Source organism: Neophocaena asiaeorientalis, unplaced genomic scaffold, assembly GCF_003031525.2.
Source record: "Neophocaena asiaeorientalis asiaeorientalis breed wild unplaced genomic scaffold, Neophocaena_asiaeorientalis_V1.1 scaffold135, whole genome shotgun sequence".
NCBI classification, from domain to species: Eukaryota; Metazoa; Chordata; class Mammalia; order Artiodactyla; family Phocoenidae; genus Neophocaena; species Neophocaena asiaeorientalis.
The window spans coordinates 552,852-563,040 of record NW_020175190.1 but is presented as its reverse complement, the minus strand read 5'-3'; the positions used below and the strand labels follow the sequence as shown (position 1 = coordinate 563,040).

At 41.6% G+C, this 10,189-nt stretch overlaps 1 long non-coding RNA gene across 1 annotated transcript; it reads right to left on the bottom strand.

Moving 5' to 3' along the window:
• Positions 1-226: 226 nt before the first annotated feature.
• LOC112412976 (uncharacterized) lies at positions 227-3,471 on the bottom strand. Its single transcript, XR_003005878.1, has 3 exons — positions 3,393-3,471; positions 1,365-1,516; positions 227-557 (listed from the first exon to the last, which is right to left on the bottom strand). It is a non-coding gene; the product is annotated as an uncharacterized LOC112412976 (long non-coding RNA).
• Positions 3,472-10,189: the final 6,718 nt, after the last annotated feature.

Below are 10,189 nucleotides of genomic sequence, written 5' to 3'. Positions count from 1 at the left end.
CTCCCCTTCCTTTGTTTTTCAAGCTATTTGCATGAGGATTATCTAATGACGCAGCAAGGATACAACGTGCTCGCCACAACGTGACCGTCGCCATTTTTCTGTTTTTATTCTATCTCTGCCATGTGATAGATTGGGGGGGTGGGGGTTGGAAAAGAGAGAGACAGGATTAAAAAAAAAAAAAAAAAAACTTCCGGGTCTCATGACCGGGAAGGGAGAAAAACAAAAGAGACAAGACACAACTCCAGGGGAATGATGTGTGTGTGTGTGCGCGCGCGCGCGACTGCGCGCCCTTGCCTCCTCTGTTCAGAGGAGGGAGGCTCCCGCAGTGGGCAGGGAGCATCCTCCCACCTCGGGAGCCCTGTGCCACCGGAGGGTCCGGCTCGAACCCTGTAGCCGTGGCGGTTGCGGGTCCCGGTCTCACACCCGCCGCCAACGCTCTGCGAAGCTGTCAGCTTGGTCCCTTCCTCTGGCCGCCTCCACTTGCCGGTCCACCCCGGAGCTCGCGCTCTCCCTCCCGGGCGGGTGTACCGTTCTGGGTTACGTGCAGAGAAGTCTCACTAACACCGTGAAGGAGGAAATGATCAAATTTAAAGGCTACTGTATTTCCCAAGTTTTAAAATAGTTTGCTTCCATGATGTTCTGCATAACAACCGCGTGGCAACACACTAGGCAGAATATAATATTGGTTCGAATCCTTCCTTCCTGTCTTTCTCTACCCCCTTTTCTCTCTCTTCCCAAAGCGGGACACACCCTTGTGTGGTGGTCCGTGGGGTTTGTTACGTGGGGACGGACCTTTCATCGCGGATTGACTTATTTAGAAAGGAAATTTTAATAAATGGTTGTTCAGGGTCGTTGTTTAAGAAGACAGTTGCATGGAGCAAGGTGGATTCGTGTTACACTCATCTCATTCACATTCAGAGGGCGTGATAGGCATTTCATTCTCTCCCAAGTCTCGTGTTCACGGGTTGCTGAAAAAAGTATTTGGGAACTCTGCCACATTTTTCAGTGAGATATAGAATTTTGTGCTTTTGTTTACTACTGTATTTCCTTTGGGCACTTTCACTTTTGTTTCTCTTGAGTTTCCTTTCTGGTTTCTTGTCCTATTTAGTAATTCTGAGCAGAAATGGACTTCACAGTTGGTTCGGGTTTCTCACTTTACAGGCGAAGAAACTGAGGCCCTGCGTAGTGAGGAGTTGCCCCAGGTGACACATTTAATTCGAATTGAGCCCTACTCACCTGATATATCTGGTAGTGGGGTGGCAATGGAAAGGGGGGGGGACAGGAGTTAACTTAGCGACGACGTATAGCAGCAATTCTGCTTTGTGAAATTCATAACCTAGAAATTAAAGATGGAGAACACTTACCAGATCATTCGTGTCTTAGGACTGGTGTGAACTGATTGCTTCTTCAAAACCCCCATCCTTGTGCCTTGACTCCAGTATATCTGTTAATTCAGGTTCTCCTTCCCCTTTCCATGCGACAGTTTGCCGTCTCACTGAACAACCCTACATGATTGCTATGAAGTAATTTTATTAGAATCACAGAGATGACCACTCCCCCTTTGTGCACCCACTGTGTCCCTTTTATATTTATTTCCTGGTGCCTTTCACACTTCATTGTACAGGACAGTTGATGTACCTCCCTGAACTAGAGGGTAAGCTTTGAGGGTCACGGCCATGTTCATCTTATATCTCCCATGTTTAGCACCCTGCCTGGCAGTGAATGAACCAGTGAAGGTCTGAAGAGGATTTTTTCCATAATTCCATCCTGACCATTTCTAGGAAATTTCTTCCATGTTTTTGGTGAAAGCGGAACACTGGTGATGCTTTTTGATTCTTACACTTCTGTGGACCATTTTTTGGCTTCTAATTTACAGAGCCAAGAAAAACATAATTTGCTTTCTCAATTTTTTTTTATTAAACCAACTGCTATCTCCCCTCTTTTTACCATATTTGGTTCCTCTTCAAATTCCATCTAATTCATATAATTAGTTATGCCAACACTTGCCCTTTGAGTTTTGCTTTCATAGACTCCAAAAATTTTACTTTCATAGACTTTCAGTTTGGTGAGGTTCAAACTGATTTTACTCTGCTCAGCTTGGAATTAAATTATCAGAGGCAGCATTCTTTATGAGACCCGGATTCTTCCTGGAACCCAGTGAACTAAGTAAGGAGGCTGGCAGTTGAGCAAGCTGAAGAGGGCTGCTGGAAAGATGTCAGCATCTGGACAAAAAGTGCACATTTGCAACTTTAAAGGATTGGAGACTAGCTGGTATATGTAATTACAGCTTGGAGAAGCATCTGGACTGTCACAGGTGAGCTCAGACACATCCAGATCGATGAGGTTCCATTGCATATCTGAGCATGAACTGAACGTATTCCTTTGGATAGGGCAGACAAGCTGATATTACTGATCGTAACATCTAAAGTTCATATGTTTCATCCCAGATAATAACAGTGTGATAATAATTTTAAGGGCAACAATAACAACTTCCAGCAAGGTGGAGATGAAGCCTAATTATATGTCATGTCATGTGCTCCCTTAAATACAAAGCTCCACAGAGAAAAAAGGGACACAGCTCAAAAATATAGGGAATACCTCTATACCTCTTGTCTTCCACATCCGTGCACTCACATCGTTATATTCTTTATCACACTTTAGCCCTCTGGGGTATTACATAGTTGCTGATGAAAGAGAACTCTTATAACAATCTTCTTTCATCTCTCCAATACACACTTGCAAAATGCCAATTCTTGGTGTGTGAGATGAACTTTGGAATCAGGTCCTAATCTCAGCTCTGCCAAATCTATTAGCTGTGTCATCCTGGGTAAATTATTCATCAGTTCTGATTCTCTGTTTCTTTATGCATAAAATGAGGATTATAACACCTACCTCAAAGAGGAGTTTTTAGGACTGAAATTTAATCAAAATTTAATAAAATATATGTAAAGACCTCTTATGGTACTTGGAACATAATTTTTAATAACAAGTAGCTGTAATAATGTTGTTATTGTATTTGTATTTATCCCACGCACTTTTTAGAATTATTCTATCCCTTTTGGCTTCCTACTCTTGACCCTTCAACAAAACTGCTATTGGTAAAAGTTCTGTGACTATGAAGATAAATAAGAATAAAGTCCTGCCTTCAAGTTCACACTTCAGCCTTGAAAAAGATACATATGCCAGTAACTATACTGATACTGGAGGACTGAAGACAAGTACTTGGTTCATACCACTTTATGATGATCTACCTGAGAAATACTTAATTAAGATCTCGATTTATTAACAGTCAGGCACTGACAATACTTGTGGAAGCAGTTAGGAAAATACCAAACAAAACACCTCAAAAGAAAAAAAAAACCGCTCATTTTCACACAAACGAGGAAACTTACATTTAAAACTCCCTCTAATCAGCATCATTATGCAGCTTTTGAAAAGTTTTCTGGTCCCATAGATGAGGCAGGCTTCTTTTGCCAGGTTGTGAAAAATATGCCAGGTTGTACCTTTGATGTAATGTTGGACAAATGTAGTTAATAGGAAGCACTTCTGGTTGTTAATTAATTAGATCGCTTTAATCAAGAACTATTTTCTGAGAAACTTATTCCCAGCCCTGGGTCAGATGCTAAGGAAACAAAGATGGTGAAGATAGACTTTGTCCTTAAGGAACTCATTCAACAAGTGTTTATTGATTACCTTCTGGGATGTGATGGTGAGCCAGACATGAGCTTACTACATGGAGATGGATATATACACGTATCTTTCCAGCTTCCTCAAGAAGTATGTGACAGGCACAGAGTTTGGGCAAGACAAAATATATCTATTCCTTGCCCCACCCCAAAAGTTTTTTGTTCCTTGAAACAAAGAGCAGCTCTGGAAAGAATAGTCTGGTCGCTGTTGCCCACATGAACCTGGAAATCTTGCTAGCATTAGGCAGAATTGTGAAGTGAGCAGTTATTTTCAATTCTCCTTGAGTCTGGGCTATTTAAATAGCTTTCTGGTCTCTCAGTTCCTGTCTTTCTGAACTATTTTGTTCTTCAAAGGGCTACTATAATGGTGATTCTAAAATACAAACCCGAATATATTATTCCCCTGCTTAAAATTTTTCATGGTTCCTCATTATCTGCCCAGCATAGCACATAAGATTTTTCGTGGTCTTGCCCTGCCAAGCCTTCTAGCCACATCCTCCAGAAGACCCACATGTAGGAGTGCCAGATTTAGTAAATACAACTACCGGCTGCCCAGTTTAATGTAAGTTTCGGATAAACAACAATTTTTGGGTATACATGTGTGCCCAATATTGCATGAGACATACTTATACTAAAATATTCATTGTTTATCTGAAATCCTGATTTAAAGGGGCATCTTGTATTTTACCTGGCAGCCCTCACTACTCATGCCAGCCAGATTAATTAACTTGCCATTCCCCACTGGTCTCTTCATGCCTTTATCAGTGCTTGAGAGCCTCTCCATCCTGCCCCTTATCCACATGATATTCTCCTGCTGCTTCTTCAAAAGCCGGTTATGGGACCTGGAACTCTGCAAGGGTGAGGTTAGAATCCAATGTGCTGGGGATGAGCCTGGCCACCTGTGAGCCTTGTTTAATACCTGGGCTTCTGCCCTAGTTCCTGTTCATCTTTTCCATTCTCCCTCCTGAGACTGGAGTTCTGCCCTGAACCTCCGTTTATTTGGCTGGGACCCACACGTGGTTTTGCACCCTTGCCAATTCTCTCCCTGGGGCTGTGGGGCTAGATCTTTTCTCCCAGCTGCTGGCTGGGCTCCTGACTAAACTAAATAGATCATTGAAACCTGTCTGAGGTTCTGTCACCTTCCTGTCTTGCCTACTACAGAGGCTGAACAAGAGACTCAAATAAGATGAAGTTTGTGAAAGTGGATTGTAAATTATAAAGTCTCCATGATGGTAATTTACGTTAGAAACTAATTTCAAGCTCTTCACCTGGTTCTATAAAGGAAAGCTTCTCTCTAAAGTTCTCTGGATTTCCCCTGTGTCAGGCATATATGCCTGGTGATATATGATGCTGAAAATGATGTGGAAATTTTCCAAATGTCCTCTAATTTTGATTAGTGCATTCAACCACTCTGGCTATTGCATTATGAATGGATCTTGACTAGTGGCTTTAATTTTAAAAATTTTAATTTTATGATCCAGGATGCACCTCTTCATAATGGAAACCAAGGTCTCGTGAACTATGTCATAATCTGAGTGTGTGTATTGAACTCTGATATTTTCTCTTCTATTTCATCTTCTAAAAAATTGGTGGACTTCCTGGGTGGCGCAGTGGTTAAGAATCCACCTGCCAATGCAGGGAACACAGGTTCGATCCCTGGTCCGGGAAGACCCCTCATGCCGCAGAGCAACTAAGCCCATGCGCCACAACTACTGAGCCTGTGCTCTAGAGCCCACGAGCACAACTACTGAGCCCACAGGCCTAGAGCCCACACAACCCAACAAAGAGTAGCCCCTGCTCGCTGCAAGTAGAGAAAGAGTGCACACAGTGACAAAGACCCAATGCAGCCAAAAATAAAATTAATTAATTTTTAAAAAATTGGTTAACCCACGATATTAATTTCATAACCCACGAATAGGTTGTGACTTGCATTTTGCTAAGCACTGGTCTGCACAATCCATGACATTTCCTGTATTATCCAACTGACCAGGACAGCTATCAAATGTCAGCCTTATGTGGTGCAGTCCCCAATAGGAACCACCTTGCCTGCAAGGGGAGTTGAGCCCACCTCACTGAGATAAGTCACAGTTGTCCCTTTTGATAACATCAGTAAGCAGAGTGCTGCAGCCAGACTTTCTAACCTGTCTGGGGTTAATATACAAAATTTCTGGCAAGGCCATTTATAAAGAGGGATAGCTCAAAATTATCACAAATGGCAACTACATTCATTTCAGGATAGAGGGATATTGTTTGGGGGCTAATTCTTTCTCAAACTTAAAAAAAATTCATTCCTGGTTGGGTAAAAGAGTCTTTTAGGTTTCTGAGATTTCACATTGATTTCGTAGCTAAATGTAAATGAAAGCTCTCTCACTCACTGCTATGATTTGGTTTTACTCTCCTTTCCCCTAAATGGTGAGCAGGTTAATCTGATATTCAGAAGCTGGGCAAGAGTAGATTCCAGAAAAAATAAAGAAAATGCGTAGAAAGGAAGTATTTTTCAAATGGAGTGGAAAGAAGACAGTTTACGTAAGGAATTCTTATGATACAGGGAGTCAATCCAGCTGCTAGAATTTAGGATTTTCTCCCACCTACCCCACCCTCTTCTTTTACTCAGGGCTGCCTCATTCATTTTTCTTTATGGTAGGGTTTTATTTTTGTCGGTTTTGTTGGCCTTGAAAAAACCATATCAGTGGTGGCACAAAAGATGGATTGGAGATGAGAACAGGAGCAGAGGAATTAGAGGCAGCTAGTATAGACAACTGTTTGGCTACAAAAGCTAACAGAGAAATAAGGTAACAATCAAAGGAGGGAAATCAGGTAAAGGAGAGATTTTTGTTTGCTTGTCTTGAAAGTGCTTGAAAAATTTCATATACTGATGGAAATGATCCAGTAGAGGAAAAGTTCATGATGTAGGATGGAGGTAGGATTTGCTGGTCTGGTGTTCTTGAGTCCGCTGGGGGAGGGGGAGAATGCATAAGTGGAAGCTTTTACGTAGGATCACGGAGCATGCAGGAAGGACGGGGTCTAAGCATGTACACCTGTACGGACATGTGGATGTGGTAGGAGCAAGTGGAAGTTCTCTTCTGATTCTTCAGTTTTCTCAAGAAAGAAGCACAGTCATCAGCTGATAGTGAAGATGAGGGGAAAAGAGAGGCACAGGTGTAAAACAGTCGATTAGCAGAAAGTGAACGTATGACTGTAGACTGCAGGAAAGTGAATGGATCAGGGAGATGGAGGATGTTAGCTGGGGAACAGTAAGGGTCTTCTTAAGTTCCTTGTGACAAGCTTAAAGTGAGACCAGAGTGGGTAGAAAGTTGGATTTAACCAGTGCTGTGAGTTTGCCAACGAGTATGACAGAATTAAGGTGATCAAGGGAGTTTAGGGAGTGATTATGTCTATTGACTCTGAATTTTAAGCTGAGTAAAGAGGGAATGGAGAACCACAAGGGGCAAAGGAGAAAAAAAAAATGGTGCCTAAGATGCTCCTCCCTCCGGTCTTTGCATGACTGGCTCCCTCTTGTGATTCAGCCATTCTCTGATGTCACCTTTTTAACTCTCTTCTGAGTACTTAACATGTTTTCTTTTTACACACACCTTGGAGACACTGCAAGTTAGGTTCCAGACCACCTCAATAAAGTGAATAACACAAAAAAATCGGATATCACAATAAAGCGTGTCACACGAATTCTTTGGTTTCCCAGTGCGTATAAAGGTTATGTTTACACTTAATGTTATCTACTAAGTGTGCAATAACATTATGTCTAAAAAGAATGTACATACCTTAATTTATTTTTTTGGCTGCATTGGGTCTTCGTTGCTGCACATGGGCTTTCTCCAGTTGTGGTGAGCGGGGTCTACTCTTCATTGCAGTGCACGGGCTTCTCATTGCGATGGCTTCTCTTGTTGTGGAGCATGGGCCCTAGGCAAGCAGGCTTCAGTAGTTGCAGCACGTGGGCTCAGTAGTTGCGGTGCACGGGCTCTAGGGTGCGTGGGCTTCAGTAGTTGTGGTGCGCAGACTCAGTAGTTGTGGCACACGGACTTAGTTGCTCCACGGCATTTGGGATCTTCCTGGACCAGGGATAGAACCCTGCATTGGCAGGTGGATTCTTAGCCACTGTGCCACCAGGGAAATCCTACATACCTTAATTTAAAAAAATTTTATTGTTAAGAAATGCTAACCATCATCTGAGCCTTCAGTGAGTCATAATCCTTCTTCTGGTGGAAGATCTTGCCTCGATGTTGATGGCTGCTGACTGAACAGGGTGGTGGTTGCTAAAGGTTGGGATGGCTGTGGTAATTTCTTAAAATAAGGCAACAATGAAGTTTGTGAAATTGATTGACTCTTTCTTCCACAAAAGCTTTCTTTGTAGCATGCAATGCTGTTTGATAGCATTTTACTCACAGGAGAACTTCTTACAAAATTGGAGTCAATTCTGTCAAACCCTGCCACTGCTTCATCAACTAAGTTTATGTAATATTCTAAATCCTTTGTTGTCATTTCAACAACCATCACATCATCTTCACCAGGAGTAGATTCCATCTCAAGAAATCCCTTTCTTTCCTGAACCACAAGAAGCACCTCTTCATCTACTAAAATTTTATCTTGAGATTATAACAATTTAGTCACATCTTCAGGCTCCATTTCCAATTCTGTTTCTCTTGCATTTTCCATCACATCTTCAGTTACTTCTTCCACTGAAGTCTTGAACTCCTCAAAGTCATCCATGAGGGTTGGAATTAACTTCTAAACTCCTGTTACTGTTGGTATTTTGACCTCTTCCCATGAATCACAAATGTTCTTAATAGCATCTAGAATGGTGAATCCTTTCCAGAAGGTTTTTCAATTGACTTTGCACAGATTCATCAGAGGAATCACTATTTACAGCAGCTATAGCCTTTTGAAACATATTTCTTAAATAATAAAACTTGAAAGTCAGAATTACTCCTTGATCCATAGGCTGCAGGATGGATGTGTTAGTAGGCATGAAAACATCAATCTCATTGTACATCTCCATCAGAGCTCTTGGGTAACCAGGTGCATTGTAAGTGAACAGTAATATTTTGAAAGGAATCTTTTCTTCTGAGCAGTAGATTGCAACAGTAAGTCTCAAGAGTGGGCTTAAAATATTCAGTAAACCATTTTGTAAACAAATGTTCTGTCATCCAGGTTTTGTTGTTTCACTGATAGAGCACAGGAAAAGTAGATTTAGCATAAGTCTTAAGGACCCTAGGGTTTTCAGAATGGTGAATGAGCACTGACTTCAACTTAAAGTCACCAGCTACATCAGCCCCTAATAAAAGAGTCAGCCTGTCATTGAAACTTTGAAACCAGGCATTGACTTCTCCTTGCCAACTATGAAAATCACGGATGGCATCTTTTCCCAATAGAAGCCTCTTTTGTCTACATTAAAAATCTATTGGAAACAACAAGCAAGACAGGAACACAAACCCACCCATCAGCAAACAGGCTGCCTAAAGTCGTATTAAGTCCACAGACACCCCAAAACACACCACCTGACACGGGCCTGCCCATTGGAGGGACAAAATCCAGCTCCACCCACCAGAACATAGGCACCATTTCCTCCCACCAGGAAACCTACACAAACCACTGGACCAACCTCGCCCACTGGGAGCACACACCAGAAGCAAGAGGAACTACGAACCTGAAGCCTGCAGAAAGGAGACCTCAAACACAGTAAGTCAGAGAAAATGAGAAGACAGAGAAATACGTTGCAGATGAAGGAGCAAGACAAAAACCCACAAGACCAAATAAATGAAGAAGAAATAGGCAAGCTACCTGAAAAACAATTGAGAGTAATGATAGTAAAGACGATCCAAAATCTTGGAAACAGAATGGAAAAAATACAAAAAATGTTTAACAAGGACCTAGAAGAACTAAAGAACAAACAAATAGTGATGAAAAACACAATCACCAAAATTAAAAATACACTAGAAGGAATCAGTAGCAGAATAACTGAGGCAGAAAAACAGATAAGTGAGCAGGAAGATAGAATGGTGGGAATAACTGCCATGTAGCAGAATAAAGAAAAAAGAATGAAAGGAATTGAGGACAGTCGCAGAGACCTCTGGGACAACATTAAACACACCAACATTCAAATTACAGGGGTCCCAGAAGAAGAAGAGAAAGAGAAAGAGTCTGAGAAAATATTTGAAGAGAATATAGTTGAAAACTTCCCTAACATGGGAAAGGAAAGAGTCAATCAAGTTCAGGAAGCACAGAGAGTCCCATACAGGATAAACTCAAGGAGAAACATGCCAAGACACATATTAATCAAACTAACAAAAATTAAATACAAAGAAAAAATATTAAAAGCAGCAAGGGAAAAGCAACAAATAACATACAAGTGAATCCCCATAAGGTTATCAGCTCATCTTTTAGCAGAAACTCTGCAGGCCAGATGGGAGTGGCAGGATATATTTAAAATGATGAAAGGGAAAAACCTACAACCAAGATTACTCTACCCGGCAAGGATCTCATTCAGA